Below are 22064 nucleotides of genomic sequence, written 5' to 3'. Positions count from 1 at the left end.
AACTGCTCACATACTTGAGCATTTTTAATCAACTGTTGGTTCAAGTAATATTGTATTTTCTTACTTTCTTTTAATTGCAGTAGCAATGGCTCAACAACCTTAACCTTATCCTTTAATAAAGACTCCTTTTGGGTTTGGTTTTTCTTCCTTAAACTTTCTATTTCTTTAATAGAACCTATTAATTCTCCTTTAAGTTTGATTTATCCTTCTTCATTAGAGTTAATGGCCTCGACTTGCAGATTTTCAATGGCCATTAACATGAATTCCTTAGGGCTCTCATCATCTTTGTCCTCATCTGAGGATTGTCTAGTTTCAATTTTTGAAGAGCTCTCATATTGAGCATAGAATATTCTCTTCTTAGCCTTATTTCTATCTTTCTACACTTAACTTTTCTTTAGGATCATAATACTTTTTCTTCTTTTCAGCACTTTGATATATAATGACCAACTTTTCCATAATTAAAAAATTTAATGGGAAAATTACCTTTATAATTGTCTGATCCTCGCTTGAGCTTCCTCACAAAATAAGCTTCTTCTTCATTTGATTCACAACATGTGTCATCATGTTCATCCTTGCACTTATTTTCTACTTTGAAGGTTGATTCTTTGGCTGCATATTTTCCCTAAGAACTCCTCATCTCATAGGCAGTGAGTATTCCAAGGAGTGGATCTGGAGTGTGTAATAGCCTTGGTTAAAAATCCATGTAAAAACATATAAGACCATGGTTATGGGACACATATTCCAAGGTGAATGGTGGGAAAAAAAATCCTAGTGGGGTGTCACTTCAACTTATTATGGCTAAGGAAATTGGCAAAGGAAGTGATAAAGGCTTTGGAAAGGCATGAGGCATTTATTGGCATTTTATTTATGAAAATAATGAAAATTAGGAGAAAATCAAGTTGAAAGGTAACAGGTTTCATGTGAGGAGGAAAATGAAGGAAAATAATGGAAAATGAAGAAAATAGAGGCCTCATTGATAAAAAGGCTTCTGAGGATCAGTGAGCAAGCTTGGTCAATTCAGTTTTGAATTTGTCTCTCTATTCTCTCTCTCTCATACCCTTGGACAGTTAGAGTTTTCTTGGAGCACTCTCGAAGGCCGTGTCATACTTGGAGTTTTGGAGCAAGAAGGAAAAGGAAGATCAAGAAAGCGCAAGAGGACATTGGTATCAACAACTACAAGGGGATTTTCTTGCAAGTAACAAGTTGCATGTATGTTTTCCTCACTAGTTTTGGCATGCATGGTATATGCATGTGGTTTATTGGTCATGCTATGTCACTAGCATGGAGGATTGCTTAGATTGACAGTGGATTTGCCTAGCCTTTCCCTTTCCTGGAAAGTCACGGTGTTGTGGGTTCATTTCTTTGTTTTTCTTGTTGGTTCTCATGTTTCCTTTAGCTTGGGTGGAGTTACTAGTTCCTGGAAGCCTTGTAACAACTTGGGTTGAGTTACTAGTCCTGGAAGCCTTGGTTGGACAAACGCTCTAGAATTCCTTGGTGGGTTGAATTACTATTCCTAGAAGCCCTGGTTAAACAAATGCTCTGGAAGACTGGCGACAAGTGTGGGTTGAGTTACTAGTCCTGGAAGTCTTGGTTGGAACAAATGCTCTGGAGCCCTGGAAGGCTTGGGTAGAGACCAATCTGATGATGTTTTTGTGATGTATGACCGTGAGGTGGAATCACTATTTGATGGGTCAAGGTGGTTTTCCTCCAGAAGCCCTAGATGGCTTTTGATTGGTATGTTTTATGAGATACCACATTCATTCTTTTAATATGGCGCGGGAATGACTAGCTAAAGAGAGATTTGGCTCATCCATGTCTACGGGCACGTGGAACATGGTAGTCCCGTACAAGTTGGATTTTGCATCATTAATATGAGGTTATTTCTCCTTGTTATCTCATGAGTATTATACTGGTTATATATGGCTATCATTCCTTGGTACACTACTACATGTAGGGGGTTTTAAGACAATATTTAAGACAATATTTGAGTCAATTGTCTTAACTTAAGACAAAATGAAACTTGTGTATTGTCTTAAATATTTTCTCTAAGCAAGTGTCTCAAAATATAATGTCTCAAAAATTTGTCTCTATAAAGACAATATAGAACACATATTATTATTGTCTCTATAAAGACAATTTGATTTGTCTCTCTAGAGACAATTTCATCTGTGTCTCTTTAGAGACAATTACATTTTTGCCATTTTAGAGACAATTCCACAATTCAAACTATTGTCTCTCTAGAGACAATATAAAAAATTATTTAAAAATAAATAAATGTCCATAATTCAAACTATTGTCTCTCTAGAGACAATAAAAAAAATTATTTAAAAAAAATAAATGTCCATAATTCAAACTATTGTCTCTCTAGAGACAATAAAGAAATTATTTAAAAAAAATAAATGTCCATAATTCAAACTATTGTCTCTCTAGAGACAATATAAAAAATTATTTTAAAATAAATAAATGTCCATAATTCAAACTATTGTCTCTCTAGAGACAATAAAAAAATTATTTAAAAAAAAATAAATGTCCATAATTCAAACTATTGTCTCTCTAGAGACAATATAGAAAATTATTTAAAAAAAAATAAATGTCCATAATTCAAACTATTGTCTCTCTAGAGACAATATAAAAAATTATTAAAAAAATAAAAATAAAATCATTTTGAATGTCTATTGGTCATGCCTTCCATTATGTCTATTGATCCGAATAATTTTCTTAGCCTGAAGATTCTTCAACCACACTTTTGTATTCTGCTCTATAACCACGAGGCCTCTTGTTTTGGCCCCATTGTAGGAGAAGATCTCCTTGTTCTGCAACGCAATGCCTTGAGTGCTGGTTTTCTTGGCTAGTCTTTCTATCTTCACTCTTCTCACGGAACGGTTCTGGAATGGAGTTTACGTATTCGAGAGCTTTTTGGTGGTTCCCGTTGTTGCTTGTCGATGACCCTCCTTTCGTCCTTACTGTCTTTCCTTCCAAAAGGGTACTGGGACATAGCAGCAAAGTACCAGTGTGGTACAACTTACTTTATAAATGTGTGTGACTAAAGTACACCCTAAAGGCTATATGACCATCACGCAAACTTTATCATCTGTACTGAAAACAATTAGTCTAACCTTTCTTGGTCCACAAAATTCTTTCACCTTAAGGTTAATATAATTATAATTTCACACAACCCTAGTTGATTTATGCATGCCATTATGTAAAAAATGCAACAAGTTTGATTTCTACTAAAGGTGTTAACCAAAATCCTCCTAATAAATGTGAATAGACAGCTTTGTAAAAGTTAAAATGGAACTATAGGTAAGGCCATGTTCTTCTGCACAAGAAGTTGAAAGTCAAAAATGTATACTTCAAGTAGCACACTTCATTAGAAAATGCCCAAAGATATGAGTGGTAGCATGACTTTTGTTGAACAGAGCATCACAAGGAACTTTATATCCAATATAACAGCCAGAAAAATATTGATATGAAAATCAATAGATGGTTGGTTCAGTTCTATTCATGATCATTGTGGATTGTGATTGCTAAGGCTGGTCATCTAAGCATTCTAATTAGTATCATGAAGATGACATACGGGACTCTGAATTTGCTTTGAGGATGGGGAGAAATGTTCCAAGGGCCTTTCTAATATATACCCTTTAATTTTGTGGTATAATTGTCAAATCATCATCGGATTATTCATTTGACGGGTGCAATCATGCAATGACCAGTAAAGTTTTCAAATTAGCATAAATTGTTGAAAGAGGGAGAAATATGATGGCTTCTTTGTGCGTAGTGCCTATCCTTTTGCATCCTTCTCTGGCTCGGATTTGCTCCTGCCAATCTATCTATGTATCCATCTCTATCTACCTATCCATCCATCCAACCATTCAACTATATGCATGTCTGGATATACATATGTAAGCCTGCAGATCTATGTGTTATAGTGTGTGCTCTCCTAAAATTTGGGATATGCGTGCACATTGCATTTATAGGGTCTGCCTTGGGAAGTATGTATCCATTTTGACTTTTTCTCCATCTCGTTTGCAAGGAGAAAAGATATATCGAATTGGTTAACATTAAATAACAATGACTTGACAATTACTGTACAATAAATAAACCATGCTCATCCTGATTCAGGGACCAAATAAATTCCCTGGTCCATTAAATCAGAGAAGCATACACCAGATAAAATTCAGGAAAACAAAAATATTTGATAATACAAAAAATTACAAGCTACACAGGCAGCATCCTCAAAACTGCCAGTGCTCTAGTTGCACCTTTGCTTCAGTTAGGTCTTTCTGAGCTTTCTTCCTACGATAAAATATTGGGCAGTCACGACTGAAATAAGGATAGGACATCAATGTAATTATAAAAGAGATGGTAATTGTAAAAATAAAAAAAAAGAATCCTATTAATTAAAAACAAATACATTCTCACACAAATGTTACAAAATACATCCATAATGTAAATTTAAATCATGTTATGAAAATGCAATACTTGAAATATAGCATTCAAAAACCTTGTGCAAAGAACATCTTGGTGTAGAGAGCCTTGGCACCGTTGACATTGTGTCCATAGTTTACCAAAGAGAATTTCTAATTCCCTCATTGACATTGATCAAATATTAGTGTCATATGATAGAAAATCTAGGTGAGAACAATAGACACAAGGCCTACTTTAAATTCTCCAAATAAAGAGTAATGGTATTAGAATACCAGCTTACAATTTGCAACTATTTTCTGATACAATTCTGCTTCTCTTCCTTTGCAATGTGAACAAAGTTTCTGATCTTCTTTGCTACAATGGCAACATGAAATCAGGTAACATCATGAATTTCAATATGAAGCAACCTAACCAGGCATTCTTATTATAAGAAAACTAGACAGTTTCTTACAAGGAGAGTAGGCATGGAATCATGCAACCTCATAGATTTTTCCACATCAAAAAGATGAACCCTAGTAGCTTTCTAAAGCACCAAACTGAAATAATAGTTACTCTCAATTGTGCACTACTATAAGCAAGGAAACCACATGCAGGACACCCTCTACTTGTATTAACTAAATACCTGATAGGTGTTTTACAACCAATACAACTGAGTTGTTTCTTGGAAAATTTCATAATTCCACTATTTGAAGGAGTTGATATGGAAACTGCTCATGTGTGACTACCATGAAGAAGCTCCTTGCTTGCATTCTTCAAAATGGGCTCAAATATTCTCAACAGCGGCTATAGAGCAAAAACAGGCACTAATAAAAACACTTAGCTGGAAAGAATTACTATCTATCAGAAATATTTGAAACACTGGTGAAATTTTCAAAAAGAGCATAAAATGCAAGTGATGATGCTTTGGTCTTTCACCTTGCTCAGTTGATTCTCCAGATTATATTGTGGATCAATAGGGATGTTATTCTCCAGTACGTAAATCGGATCCTCAGATTTCTCATATGCCTGAGCCCAAGTAAACACATTAGTCATTATATCCATAATCCCTCTGTAAATTATGCCTCCAAATAAAACATAATAAAAGAATTAAAATAACCATTTTTTAGTGCAATATCGAGACTTATGCTGAGCACAGAAGCGGTTAATTATTACCTTGGTACCTTTTGCAACCTTTATGATGACATATGGAACATGATCACCCACAGTTGGAGTAGCTGTAGCATCCCTATGTAAACCAGGGGCAACTTGGCTTTAAAACACGACATCAATTTAAAAAATCCAACAATGGACTCATTGTCAATAAAAAGAAAAATATTACAAGAGTCTTTAGATGCACTGCAGTAATAAAAATAGAGAGATAGGATAGAAATGGAACCAGAAGGCATTTCACCATTCGTTATACTTGTTCTGAGAAGTTATTTCCAGTATTTACCTTCCGCATGCGCTCAGCTAGTTCCACATGTGCTTCCTTGACTGCATAGTCATCTCCAGTCTTTGTCAGACCCTGACTCAACAAAGAGATTGTTAGCACAAGCAAACAACAATGCCGTTAAGAATATGCTGATAGCCTTGATAAAGGATATGACCTACAAACATCTGTTTCTGTCGCAGCTAAACAGTAATCAATTTTTCTCAGGATGAGATTTAAAATGCAGATATATTATATATTGTCATGTTTTGATTTTCTTCAGTTGTATAAGAGCCTCCCTTGACACTTCTTCCTCCCATTGCTAGCAGTAAATATTGACTGAATCCCTTCCAAGTACAGAATGTAGGGAGAAGAAACATGACAGACTTAAAAAGGAAACTTCCATGGCCTGCCCCAACTAGGTATATAGTATATACTTCTAACACTTGAAACCAGGAATATGTAATAAGTGACTTGCTCACAATGTAAATCTCCTCTTCCCCCTATCATATTTTCTCCATTTCAAAAGTAACAAATGGTCAAACAAATTTGGTCATAAACATGCAGAAGGATTCATTGTTCTCACCTTAGTTATCACCAAAAGTGACAAATCCATTCTGTTCATTAACAAGTCAGAAATAGTGTTCTTGACATACTGCACTGCACTAGGTATGTCACGATCAATGAGTATTTTGTGAAGGCACTCTGTAACCAAGTTCTTCACTAGAAGGCAATTGTCCCTTCGCACTGTTTCAATGTCTGTTGATATGGAATATTTAAAAGATCAGGAATATTTAATAATTAAGAAGGCATCAAATAAATTATTTTTCTAAGAGCATTTTGAGCCTTCACAAACACTAAGGCCTGTCTTTGAAACAAAAAGATCAGGTTTGTCACCTTTAGTATCCATTTTGTCATAAGCATCTGGCTTTGTCCACAACAACCCATCATATATTTTCTTAGTGATCAACAAGTATGGGTAGTATATTTTTCAAATTCTAGTTTAATAGGCTGCATAAAAGCATATGTTAAATAACACACTGATTAGATGCCAAAGATGCACCAAACAGATGCAGATAAGCCACAGAAAAGCATAACTGATCATCTTGTCCTGTGCATATTTACAAAGATCTCATGCAAGTGGAATGTCAAAAGAAGATTAGTTTTAAAAAGAAAGGTGATATTGAAACATTCATCCCTATAAAAAAATCATTAACAACTCTAGAGGCTTCACGGATATTTAAAATTCTTGACATTGTACCTTTGTAAATGTACCACTAATATAATTTGAGGCTTCCCTCCCTAGCGTCATTGCCTCTTCTATATTTGGTACACCAAACTGTATCATAACTGAATCTCTTTCTCCATATATAACCTAGATTCAAATATAAAAATATAATATCAAGCTTTACAGTAGAAATCTTGGTTAGGATCAGATCACCCATTATGATTTCAAGAACTTGGACTATCACCAATACAACAAGTGTACTTCCTGTCATTACTGATCCAGTTCAAAGGTTACAAATGCCTTTAGTTCCTAAATAATAGCCTACCTCAGCATTGTATTGGTAACCACCAACTATTGTGAACCTTTCTTCAACTAGCCTCTTTGTATGCTCTATCATTTGACGGCTTGACAGGTGGAAAAAAAATGAGATGATTAATGATATGAAATTTTAAAACAATATGTAAAATCAATATTTTTTGATGGAACAGAGAATGTGTCAAAATATCAAACTGGACTTGTAATCAAAATATAATAAGAGGGCCTAAGCATATCATCTTAGTTGTACAAGTACACATGGCTAATTAATGCAATTCAAGAACTCGATCATTTTTGTACAAGATTGTCAATTATATTTCATACCCAAAATATTATGCCAGGAGGAAGAAAAGAATTACATGGATATAATTGATGCCCAAAAATAATCAATGTGAATGGCTAATACATGCATATATAGAATAAGAGAGGACTACAAGCATCTCTATCTTGTAAGTAAAAGAAGCACCAATAACATTACAACTAGGAAAAACAAGGGGAGAATCAAGGTTTCCATGGATTTAATGTTTTCTTTCCATGGAAGAACTGTGAAATTACCATAGCTCGTCACACTCGACGAAATCTCCAAACAGGGAAATTGCCCAATAGTGGCACCAGTAAACCCATAAACTGAATTCACACTAATCTGCAAGTGCACACAGTCAAAACTATTTTATGCGTTTCACCAACATACCTAGTTTTACTTTTATTCCATGTCCAAGCCATAATTAATACAGACTTGACAAATCTATAATTACCTTCAAAGCCAATTGTCGGCCATCCAAGATAGCCTTTTCAAAAGGATCTTTAGCCTCCTAAACAAGATTATAGGAATTTAAGAATTGAGATGCTAAGTGGGAAAAATACAAGCATGTAACATGAACATAGGAAGCACTTAGTTCACCACCTTTAGGTCTGCCTTGGCTCTTTTCCTGGCAGCCAGTAACTCTTCTAGGATCTCTAGTAATATGCCCTAGGAAACAGGAAATAGTGCATTCAATTTAGCATCATCGAAAATGGTCAGCATATGATGGTTAAAATGTAAATAATGAAATAAGTATCAGCATAGTGTTTGACATGCAAAGACATTAAGGTCTTAGCATCCTACTTTACTTTTAGTCCTTTCTAGTAGCATAGCTTCTGGTGCCTATGTTAGTGTTACAATGGTACAACTGTGCATTATACAACTGGGATGACTAGGACAGTGTATTGGGATCTCATCCACATAGCAATTTGACTGCTAAAGTCTACCATACATGTTAGGTAACCTATCTACTTTTTGTACATTGATGAATCAACCAAATCTGAATCTTAATCTATTGAAAACTTCAAAATATGTATCACAAAAGTAGCCTAGGGTTTATTGTCCATTATCTGAAACTTCTTCAGAATCTCAATTTCTTACTTACCCATGTTCGAGGATCAGCTCACCTCAACTCAGCCAAACCTTCAAGACCAAGAAATAATACATGTCAACTTCACTTGCGAGTTTCTTATTGCACCATGGGATAGAGTTTTTTAAACTAACTGTTAGGACTAGGTAATCTACATACAACACAAATATAAGCATATCAAATTTATCATAATCAGACAAATAATAAAATCTAGGACCTGCAACGGTCTTATTGATGCCCATAATCTGTAAGTACTCATAAATCCATGAGTACCAAGCACAAGAGGCTACTTTAGCCCAGAAAGGGACTTCTTCAACTTGCACACATGGGTATCCCATCCTAAAAAAGATATTATATTTGAACCCAAGCTTAAACAAAACCATGAATCACTCTTCCTGCCACCTGCATCTCTGGCCTTGTCAAAATCCACTAAAGCATGCAGTAGCTCAAAGCACTGTGCCAGTGTGCCCTTTAAGTACCTCGCATACCTTAGACCATGGAGCATATTTGTAGCAACCTCAGCTCAAACATATATTAGCAGCCAAGCTGGACAATAAATTGGTGCCTGATCCCCCCTTGTTTGTGAGACAAGGGATCTCATGCACATAGCAATTTGACTGCTAAATTATACCAGATATGTTAGGGAACCTATATACCTTTTGTACGTTGACGAATCAACCAAATTTGAATCTTAATCTACTGATAACTTCAAAATATGTATCATAAAAGTAGCCTATGGTTTATTGTCTATTATCCAAAACTTCTTCAGAATCTCAATTGATTAATTACCCCTATTCGAGGACCACCTCACCTCGACTCAGCCAAACCTCCAAGACCAAGAAATAACACATGATGTGTATGTCCTTCATGTCAACTTCACTTGCCAGTTTCTTCTTGCACCATGGGATAGAATTTTTTTAACTAACTTTTAGGACTAGGTCATCTACATACAACACAAATATAAGCATATCAAATTGATCATAATCAAACAAATAATACAAGTTAGGACCTGCAACAGCCTTAGTGATGCCCATAATATGTAAGTACTCATAAAAAAAACAAAGTATCTTCAGAATTTATTTTGTTGCACACATAATTAGTTTATGTTTGGACCCTCACAACCTAGTGCGCTCCTTAGAAGCTAGAGCGATGCACATTCAAGTTATTAAAATTTAACACATATCAATCCTTTTTTTCCTCTTTTTGGGAGGTGCTACATTAATTGTGGGTGTGGAATTCTCATCACATTGAACACCCTCCTCATTATTTTTGTCTCCCATTCGCTGAAATTCAACAATGGTTTCCTGCCAAGGTTCAGGAATGACTATTGGATGATTTTGTGCAACAAGCAAATCATCATGTGCTTGTATCTCCTCCCCATGCTCACTCCCAGATGTTTCACCTGATTCCTATACACAACACACTTTAACTTGTTATAATAACATTAAAACCTCCAATTGATTTATTGCATTATTCATATAATATTATAAACAACTAACCTCGGATCCATAACCAGTAATTATTTTTTCCCCTCGATTTATCATGTGTTGGCGAAGACCTTGGGAACCATGTAATACAACATATTTTAGGTCTTCCTTTGAAGCTTCCTTTTGAAACTGGTGAACCTACATTAACAAAGATAATCATATCTATAAGGTAAAATAACTAATAAGATACAATTAACTCAACGTGACCATGGTTACTTTGCCTAAAATAGAAAATATAATAGATGGAAATATCACTTACCATACCACCACGAATACTATTATATCCACCAGAGCCTAATTTGTGAGATCCAATTTTTGACACCCTAGCTTGGGTTGCTTTTCTTGCATCTCATAGGCATCTCTTAGATCCTCCTTGTGCAGGTGGCATATAGTTTGGATTTCTGAGGACTTTCCTCTTAAACTTGGCATCTTTCATAAGTTCATCCCACGTCACTTGGTCTGTGATCCAAGCTGGACGTGGATACATCAAGTTTTTTGTCAACTTTGTCCTTAAATTGGACCTCTTTGAGTGCATGTATTTACTTGCAATCTGTAAAATAAGTTCCTTATCAAATCCAGGATTACCAAATGCTATTACTACATCTTTAAATAGTTCCTCTTTTTTTGCATTGGCTTGTTTGCTCCAATCCATTTGGATGGTATTTCCAAATAATTGTTCTACACAATGAAAAATAAAGTGATAAAATTTCAGCCATGTTTCATCCTTCAAGACATTTCCTTCTGAAGTGGGCAAGATTGTAACTTCTTGCATTCCTTTTGTGGTCACCGATGATATTGTTGTAGTCTTGGGGATTGAGGAAGGTTCCCTTATAGATACATTAGGCATTGTGTCACTTACTTCCTGCATTTACAATGAAATTGTGGAACTATTAAGAACCCAACCAAAATATGAAACTATTTTTCATATCTAAAATAATGATCCTAAACATAACAAATGAAATTATAAAAAAAATAAAATAATTTTACCTGTTGATCTCTTGCAGGAGCTACACTCTCCAACAATGACATTTCCCATAACTGAATTTGTTCAATTATTTCTTGTCTGATTTGAACATTTGCAGGAATATCTGGTATGAGCCTTAACATTCTTGTTTGTGAGTCTATAAGACTCCTCAAAGAAACTTGTTCTAGTCCTGGTGGGAGAATGCTGACTAGACCCACATTTGATGTAGAGGGCGTGTTATGGGGTTCTGGTCTAGGTGTAAATGGCATAACATGACCCTCTATACCAACAGATTGTGTAAAGGGCATGTTATGGGGTTCTGGTCTAGGTTAGATGGCATAACATGACACTCTATACCAACAGATTGTATACTTGTTGGAGTCACCCTAGAAACATCCTGCAAGGCACAAATATAAATAATAAGATGGAATAATAGATGAATAATGTTGAAATATGTAACTAGGTTCGGTCTTCATAATGACATATCTAATCACAATTCTATGTAATTTATGTAAAAAAAGGAAAAAGAAGATTATTTTTGTTATGACTGAGGCATGGGTTTCATGAAAACATGAAAAAGCAAGTCCCATTATAGAATGACAATATCTCGGAAGACTCATTAAAAGAAGGTCATGAAGGTGGCAAATGATCAATGAAATGTATAGTAAAGTTTCAAATAATCATGGCAACCAAAATACTAATCAGTACAGATAGGTGTCCATGAGGTATGTATAATAAATTTCTTTTAAAGGGTCCATCATAAGATGTAGTAGGGTTGAATTTATGGGTTTATATTTTAAGAAATACCCTAGTATTTAGAAACCTTAATCTTAAGGTATTTGTTCCCTATTATTTGATTTCTAGGGCATGGGATAAACTCTAGAATGACATAAAGGGAAAAGAGTATGATCTAAGGTTTGAATTTAAGAAACCCTAAAAAAGTAACTTGACATCATGTTTTGGAATAACATATTGCTTGGGTTACTTGTTAAAATAGTATTGTATGTACAAGAAGAAAAAAATGGATGGGGTGATCCATTTGAAGGCATGATGTAGCTCTTCGTAACACCTCATAAATCATGGAGTCGTTGTGCAAAAACTTTATTAAATATATGCCCTATATTTCTCAACAAATAACATAATCAAACTCACATAAATAAATGGTTGAATCTTACATCTTGCATAACATTAGATGTATATGGGGGCATTAATGATCCCTGCATGCCAACAAAATGCACGCTTAGTAAAAACACAAATATTAATAAATATATATAGTGAAATAAGTTAACTAAATGCACAAAAATATTGATCAAGTTTTACCATTATCATTACCTTAGATGTTTTATAAGGTGTTATAGGGGTTGGAATGACTTTAGCGATTGCTTGCATTCCACAAACATAAATTAGCATAATATAATAAGGAATATAAGATAATTGAACATATAAAAGACAATATTCAAGCTTACCTCATGCATCATCATAGCAGCGTCTTGCCCTCGTGCATTTGTTAACATTTCCATAAAAGTAGTGAATATCATTGAATCCCCCATAGTAGCATCGGTAACACCCATGGGTATATTCTTAAAAAAACACATAATAACATAAAAATAAGAAAACCTTGATCAAAAAGCCAATAGGAAAATAAAATCGGTAACACCAAATATGTGTTTAGTGAGCATTGAAGATTTGTCCAACACTTCGAGGCAAGCTTATCAGAGTGTTCCAACAAGCATTTAACTAGTCACAAACAAACTTTTGAAGTATCATTTTAAATTTATTTCTAAAAACAAATCCAACCTCTAACTAAATCAACAACATAAATAATACAAATACCAAAAGCAACATAAATACCTGGTCTGCCATTTTGTATAGAATAATGTAATAGAAATCTGCGAAGAAAAGTTTGTGGACACTAGTTAGGATCATTACATAAATAAATGTTGAAATATATGACAACGTGTAAAACCATAAAATTATTCTAAAATATGTTGGTTTAAACTTCTATGCATGTAATACTAATTTCATTGAGGAGTTCTCTGGATTACAAAGGGTAATGCACTATCTTAAATTGTTGTCGCATAATGCAAAGTAATCTCTGTAGAATTTCTCCTTGCTGCCTATAAACATTACTTAACTATCTCATTGCAGCAATAATCAACTCCAAACCAGACCTTGCTTGCCTCAAAACCCCAAACCATACCTCAAGATGATTTGCTGCCACATAAAAACCTTAGGGGTGATTCGTTGCCACAAAAAATCCCTTATAGGTGGTTCGCTGCCACAATTGATACCTCAGGGATGATTTGTTGTCATCAACAGTGCCTCAAAGGTATATTTCTATCTCAGAATTGCTTCATAGACATATTGCTGCCACAGTGAAGCCTCAGATTTAATGTGCTGCTATAGATAATGCCTTAGAGATAGGCCAATGCCTCAGATAATGTCTCAGGGATGATTCGCTGCCCAGATAATGCCTCAAGATAGTTTGCTGCCATAGTTAGTGTCTGTTCGATCATTTATATAACAACATTCGGAAGTTGGATTAAAGTGAGAGATTTTAGAAAATTAAATGAAAGTCTGGTTGGTTGACTCTCTGCAATTATGGATTGAAACCAACGAGGTTCCATATATGGTGCTCAAAAAATAAACAGTGTTCCTAACAAACAAGCATCATTTTGTATATAAAATATTTAAATAAATTATCACTAGTTTATATTAAATTGTGAAATCAACATTTGAAAAGCAATGCATATGAAGCACATTAAGCATGCATGGAAACTACTAATCGGAGTCCAAAGAATTATTATGGTAGATGAAGCGATATGGTGTGATGACTTAGAAGAGCACCGATATGCAATAAAGAACCCTGAAATATGCTTGGAAAATGAAAAGACATAAAATAATGTAAAGCACTAGTGGCAGAGAGGGTATAAAAACTCAGAATTATGTTTAACCCTCCAATATAGTTAACCAAACATGGAATAAGTGAATTCAAATGAATGACAATGCAATGAATGCCCATGAACTCTGGTTTCATCAATTCATGAGTAAATGTTGGTGTGGGATTAAACCAAATAATGCCAATTTCATGCCTCATACTTCTCAACGACCCAAGCTACAAATATCATGGCTTGGTATTATACCTATGCACAGATTTGAGATGTTCAGAGGAGAATCAATCATATTTCCATAACACCCCTCTCGAACCTATTTCATACTAACGAATTAGAGTCTAGTGCCAAACACATGATCACATATCCAAGCAAAAGATCATCCCAGTGCATCTCCTAGAATGGTGGATATCAAGTGACTCAATGTGGCCATTTATTGCACAGAAGTTGAAATATATAACAATGAGCCAATGGGACATGCATTTTAATAAAAGGATGACCTCATTTCTCAAAACACACCCAAAGGAACTAGGATTGTTACAATGTTGTATGTTGGGTTAGGGTGCAACACTATCATGTTATAAGACACAATTGCATATAAAAGGTTATACTCCATGGGATACATAAAGAAAATTTCTTTTCTTGTCTTAATTAGAAAGTAGACAGTTTTTCATTGACAAGAAAGAATTGTTATTTAGAAAGGAGGCATCATCTAATGAAGTTCGAGATGGTGAAGAATGCACCATACAATACATTTTAGCTACTTCTGTTCAGGAAAAAGTTTTCTTTTTTTATTGGTTGGGAGGGGGGAGATGGTGGGGGAGGGAACCTGCAGGTGTCTGTCAAGGTACCAGCATCCTCACCTTGAACACCTAATACGCAGGCATAGGTAAGTGAGGAACTATATTTCTAAGGAAAAACAAAATTTAAAGATTATAAGAAACACTCAAAAATACCAAATAATGAAGAGAATGAGTGAGGAAAATAAACCCAAGAAGATATGCATGTCTACAATACACAGACAAAATGCCTTAAAAGATGCTCTGTATTTCAGCCCTGGGTATTCATAATTTCGTATGAATACAATTTTTATCTCCAAAAATTGTCCTATACACTTCTGTTTTCAAAGAGGGCTCAATATTGATGTAATAGCACCAAACAAATTCAAAGATAATAAATATCCATGTGAAGCTTGGGACCATAAATTATTTGCAATTCATTGGATTTAAATCTAATCTCAATAATCTCATTAAAGAGAACTGCTTTATGATAAACCTATATCGAGTCCAGCAGCATAAAACTCAAACCCATAAATTTGTAATCCACTAGACGAAATTTTTGGTACTAAAAATATCATTAAAGAAATTTCTTTATTAAGAAGCTCGTCAACTCTCTGGGCACTGGGGTAATAACAACAGGCCATACAAGGGTCGGGCAGCTATGTCAACAATGGACTGGCCAAACAATCAGGGAAATAAAAGAAATTTGGCAACTCGGCCAACACTCCTAGGGCCATATTGGACTGGCCAAACAATTAGGGAAAGAAAAGAAATTTGGCAACTAGGCCAACACTCCTAGGGCCATATCAAAGGTGATCCGTAATTACGAAGTAGCCACATAGGAATTGGGGCCACAATGGCAAAATGACTCATTGGAAAAAACAATTATGAAGAATAATGGCTAAGAAGTTTACCATTTAGGGAGTTTGGGCTCAATTCTTTGCCAAATAACCAGTCGGAAAAAGCATAGAGATAAAGGAGGAAGAGATTTCAATGAAGACAAGATGCATATTAGTGGAAGAGAGAAACCACCAGAGGAAAGACGAGGAGGCTGCAGTTAGACCAACATAGATCCATCTCAACTCCAGATCCATCAAGCACAGAAAGGATCAAATCCTTCTAATACAAACCTTTTTGATAGTGAAAAAACAGGAGGAAAAGTTTGCATCTGGAAGGATTTGATACTTCAACAGCACTTGATAGCTCCAGAGTTGAGATATATCTACTCTTTGTTTATGTATATGGCTAAACCAAAGGTGGTGACCAAGGTTAAAGTATGGAGACTAAAAAAAGAAGTGGGGGAGTAGTGAGGAGTGGTGTGAAAATGAACCTTGAATCCGAAGATTTAGAGCTTAATGAAATGTTGTTACTAAGAAACTAGGATTTCACAAAAATAATTCAATGGTTATTGGGATGGAATTGTGTAAGGTTAGTTTTGAGAGTTGGGTGGATGAAAAATCACATGGATATGGAAAGTGCAAATGAGGTTGGAATGACCAGTCAAGACTGAGATGAGCACAATTCATTGTTGGGTGGATGTTAAGGAGTACATGCAAATTATGGATCGACACAGGTTCAAGATATATGGTGAGAAAGGTCTCATAACTACATGGGTAAAAGAAAATAGATGGAGTTGATGGTGGTGATGCCTAGCGAAGAAGTTAACATGGAGAGTTGCAATGATTAGCACACTAGAGTGTTTAGTCCAAGTTGTAAAGCCTAGACACAAGTAGGACATATTCCTCAAGGTTTTTGAAAGACTTGTTATTGAGGCATGCATGTTTAAGTGTGGTAGCACATGGTGTCATCCCTCACATTCATAGAGAGGATGGAGTGCCAAGTTGTGGAATGAACCACTTAAATAGGTACAATAGTAGAAGGTGGATTTGTATGCTAATTTAAGCTTAATTTGATGTAAGATCTATTATTGGAGTGTTGTGGCTCATGGAGTTATGTATGGAAGTTGTGCAATAGTCCACATGAATAGGTACGAGGGTGTCAAGAATATTATTATGTGAGCTTGAGGAGGGAATGTGAAATCTATAGATAATTGGAGCATACAAAAACTTGTTATCCATGTATTCAAGTGGTTAGTAATTTTTTTATATGAATATCAACAAAAATATTAAGACCATATTAACCTCCCTATATGAAAATTAAATAGAAAAGTGTTAGGGTAGTTAAGCTAAATACGGATTAAATGAAGCTTAAGTAAAAAGGTGTTAGGGTAGTTAAGCTAAATAATGATTAACCGTTTAATATTAGCTATTTATGAAATTTAAGTTCCAAAACCCATAATTATACCTCTAATATTTTAAACTAATATAACTTATTAAAATGCTCTATGACTTCATTATAATTATGAAAATTATGTGAATGCCCCATACACTAACATAATAAAAATACATACAGAAAATTTTACTCACTGCTAATAATAAAAAGTATTGCCATTCTACATGGATGACATATGAAAGAAACCACATATATTTTGTTTTTTTGTTATATCTATTATATCGTGTCCTTTTACACAACAATCTCGAGGATAATTTGTAATTGTTTCTATTATGTCGCTTTTTTTTTCCTCTTTCATTACAAAACACTCAGTCCCATTAGAAATCCACCTAAAATGTCAATCATATTAGGGAACGTATTCTAATTTTATATCCAATGACTCTCCCATCCATTTTTATCTGAGCAATGATTTTATTGAACATTTAGGAATCAGGAATGTGTTTCCGATGGCGTGGAGAAAAACCATGATAAACGAATAAAATTTTCAAAATGTCTTCATTTTTAAGCAAAGCCCGAGATAGAGATAAACATTAACTTTTAATGGAGAGCTGCTAAAATCAGATCAAGCAAAGGCAGAAAGAAAATAGCATCCGAAGAGATAATGCTTTATCAAAGCAGGTTACAAAGTGATCTGATATATTGATCAACTGTAACAGAACTGATATTGCTAAAGTATTCGGTAAAGGATCCTTCATATCAGATATACATTTTAGTACCAAGGTTACAGATAGTCAGAGTTTCCTCTACATAGAGGCAAAGTTCCAACGGGATTATCATGGTTCCCCACTCCCTTATTCGACGATATCTTGGCTTATGCAGTGACAACAGTTTCAATAGCTGTAGTTGCCCCTGTTGACTGTCGAACATTTATGGAGCTCTCTGCATCTTCTTCCCATATCTCAGGAAAAGTTTCTCTAATGTTGTGAATACTTTCGAGGGCAAAATCCGCACCTTCTGTATGGACTGGAGTACCCACCTATTGACAGTGAAATCTAATATTAATATTAGAAGAAGAGTGGACGACTTATATTTTGAGACATTATATTTCGAGATGGTGAAAAATACACCATACAGTACATTTCAGCTACTTCTGTTCAGGAAAAAGTTTTCTTTTTTTATTGGTTGGGGAGGGGGAGATGGTGGGGGAGGGAACCTGCAGGTGTCTATCAAGGTACCAGCATCCTCACCTTGAACACCTAATACGCAGGTGCAGGTAAGTGAGGAACTATATTTCTAAGGAAAAACAGAATTTAAAGATTATAAGAAACACTCAAAAATACCAAATAATGAAGAGAATGAGTGAGGAAAATAAACCCAAGAAGATATGTCTGTCTACAATACACAGACAAAATGCCTTAAAAGATGCTTGTATTTCAGCCCTGAGTATTGATAATTTCGTATGAATACAATTTTTATCTCAAAAAATTGTCCTGTAAACTTCTGTTTTCAAAGAGGGCTCAATATTGATGTAATAGCACCAAACAAATTCAAAGATAATAAATATCCATGTGAAGCTTGGGACCATAAATTATTTTCAATTCATTGGATTTAAATCTAATCTCAATAATCTCATTAAAGAGAACTGCTTTATGATAAACCTATATCGAGTCCAGCAACATAAAACTCAAACCCATAAATTTGTAATCCACTAGACGAAATTTTTGGTACTAAAAATATCATTAAAGAAATTTCTTTATTAAGAAGCTCGTCAGCTCTCTGGGCCCTGGGGTCATAACAACAGGCCAGACAAGGGTCGGGCAGCTATGTCAACAATGGACTGGCCAAACAATCAGGGAAAGAAAAGAAATTTGGCAACTCGGCCAACACTCCTAGGGCCATATTGGACTGGCCAAACAATTAGGGAAAGAAAAGAAATTTGGCAACTAGGCCAACACTCCTAGGGCCATATCAAAGGTGATCTGTAATTACGAAGTAGCCACATAGGCATTGGGGCCATAATGGCAAAATGACTCATTGGAAAAAACAATTATGAAGAATAATGGCTAAGAAGTTTACCATTTAGGGAGTTTGGGCTCAATTCTTTGCCATATAACCACTCGAAAAAAGCATAGAGATAAAGGAGGAAGAGATTTCAATGAAGACAAGATGCAGATTAGTGGAAGAGAGAAACCACCAGAGGAAAGACGAGGAGGCTGCAGTTAAACCAGCATAGATCCATCTCAACTCCAGATCCATCAAGCACAGAAAGGATCAAATCCTTCTAATACAAACCTTTTTTATAGTGAAAAAATTGAGGAAAAGTTTGCATTTGGAAGGATTTGATCCTTCAATAGCACTTGATAGATCCAGAGTTGAGATATATTTACTCTTGGTTTATGTATATGCATGTGTGTGTGAACTGATAATTTTTTATTTAAACTAAATAAAGGTAAATAAAAATAAAATAAAAGAATTGGCCATGTAAGCTGAGTGCAAGTCTCCCCATTAACTCATCCATCCAGTCTTTTTACCCAGTGGAGGATTTTCTCCAGTTATCAATTTTCTTTGTATTAATAATAGTGTGGAATACTGTGTCTTCCATTGCTCAATATTTTCATTTTCGTAGCAGAAGTTTGATTGCATATTTCAATTAGTATGAAAGCATGTTCACCATCAATGCTCAATATCTTTCAGGAATATATAGGTTTCCAAACAATTGTATTAATCCCCACTATGTTTAAGTTACTTAAAATGAACTGCAAATAGTAACAGTTCTGCCCTATTATGGGCATTTTGATAATGTTGGTTTTGGAAATTGGCTTCTGTTACAGCCATTAAATTGGCAATACCTAATCGTGCTGTTAGTATGCCCTATTTTGGACGTTTTCACAATCTGGGTTAGCTGTTTGGCTTTCCTATTATGTTCTCAGTACATATAGGTATTTCCAAAATAGGCTCACTGCCTGATTTCAAACTAAGTGTTAATCTTGCTAGAGTTAAAACAACAGTATTTTTCTCTCCCATACTCATCAATTTGGTATCCCGAAAATCCCATCTCACTTGTTAATAATGAAACTCATGAGTATGGGTTTAAGAATTCAGATGCAATTGAAAGATATCAAGATCATGTAGTTGAAAAAGAAGAGCAAATTGAACAGGTTTACAAAAGTGAAACTCACGATGATGAAGAACGAAAATCACATAAGAATTATAACAGTAGCCAAAATGATGGTTGTCCCATGTTGTCTAATGCAATTTCTTTGAAATTTGGAGATCATCAACTGATTCATTCATCATACGATGAACCTCAAGAAGCTTATGAGAATATTTGAGTTTCAGATGTTGGTCTGCAACCTCATAACTCAGCTATTGAGGATGAAGTTCATGAAGACAAATTTCATTATTCAGAGTCCAGACAACTACAAATAGTTTTATGGCCTTGATGAATTGCATGGTTTGAAAGTGGACAGTGTCTCTAGTATGTATGAGCCAATGCCTAGTGTTTCCCAACATGCAGGTGAGTCATCTCATAACAAGGTTGATTGGATTCATGTCTACACACAAATAGAGAGCGATACTTCAAAGCAAAAATTAATTTGTTCATGTAATTATAAAGAAATAGAACCAGACGCAACTCAGGAAATTGTTGATTCTTTAAACAGTTTTGAAGGAAGTATTGATGTGTTCGCTAGTTCAGGAATGCCTTGACTCTGTTCTAGTTCCCCTAGTATTAATATTAATGATGTGCTCCCTTTGCTATAATGATTTCAATACTCCATTAAACAAGCCCAACCTTACCGACAGTAATGATGTGTTCCTTGTTCAAGTATGGATGAATCTGTTCTTGAAAAGGCAGTCACAGCTGAGGAGACTGTTCAAAATAATCCCAATTCCTAAAGCGATACCAATGAATACAGCTACACAAGGAAAATAATACCAATGCCAACATCTTTGCAAGGGAAATACATCAAATTGAAAGGAAACTACCTGTGGAAAATAAACCCTTTGATGTCTTCCTTGAAACTTCTAGCTCAGCTTCGAGTTCCTTTGCAAAATAACAGTGAAAGCCCTAGCATATAAAAACTAAAACAATTTAGCGCCAAAAAGATTTTCGGCCTCTACACCAAAAAAGTTTCGGTGGTTTCAGCGGTCTTGGTTCCATTTTAAGATGGCCTAGCCCGTTGTTTCCTGCTATTTCCCGCCCATGTCTCCCATTTTTCATAAGAATGAGGGTCTTAATATCTATCTCCCGCCACCCACGAATAAATGAGTATGTACTCTTGATCTGGATTTAAACAGGAACGCAACAAATTACAGAGATAACCATATACACAAAGAGGCAGCGAAAATAATACTTCATTTCATTAATGGAAAATACAGAAATATGCTTACAACCAGAAATGGAAATAAACTAGCTCGAGCGATGGTAGCTTATCTCTGAGAAGAGATGTGGTGGCTACATGCCTCTGAACTGTCTTACAATGAGGCTCAAAGGCCTATTTATTGTTGAGAAACAATGGAAAACCCTTAACATTCCAAAACCTAACCCTAGAAGATGAAACACCAAACTGTGGGCCCCGTTTGGGTAAAATTGGTACATCAACTTCTCGAGGTCTTAACTTTGGCATATGATCTCTGTTTGACGCGTCCAATAGCTCGTTAGAAAGATCTATCCGAGTACTACCACTATGGGAGGCAACATCGGTCCATGGACCCATGTTGCCCCAGATTTTCCAAAAAACGTCGCTTAGGGCCTCAAAACAGCTCTAAAAGTTCAGGACCCGAAAAACTGCTAAAAATAGTAAGTTGTGCTACAATTAAGGAAACTGAAAATGTTGAGAGAAACAATGGTGGGGGTCCAGGTGGACTTGGCAGGTGGCCACAAAGATCCACCTGGATCATTCCTCCCCCCTTAGGAAGCAATGGTCCCCATTGTGTTGA

General features: G+C 35.3%; 1 pseudogene; it reads right to left on the bottom strand.

The window, feature by feature from the left end:
• LOC149263834 (DNA polymerase delta catalytic subunit-like) overlaps positions 1-22064 on the bottom strand; it is a 59955-nt pseudogene that overhangs the window by 25136 nt on the left and 12755 nt on the right.

The sequence above is a fragment of the Pinus tabuliformis genome, chromosome 6, assembly GCF_031772625.1.
Source record: "Pinus tabuliformis cultivar Carrire ecotype Pingquan chromosome 6, CPIR1, whole genome shotgun sequence".
Taxonomy (NCBI): domain Eukaryota; kingdom Viridiplantae; phylum Streptophyta; class Pinopsida; order Pinales; family Pinaceae; genus Pinus; species Pinus tabuliformis.
The sequence above is the reverse complement of the archived record's forward strand: the minus strand, read 5'-3'. Positions and strand labels throughout refer to the sequence as shown.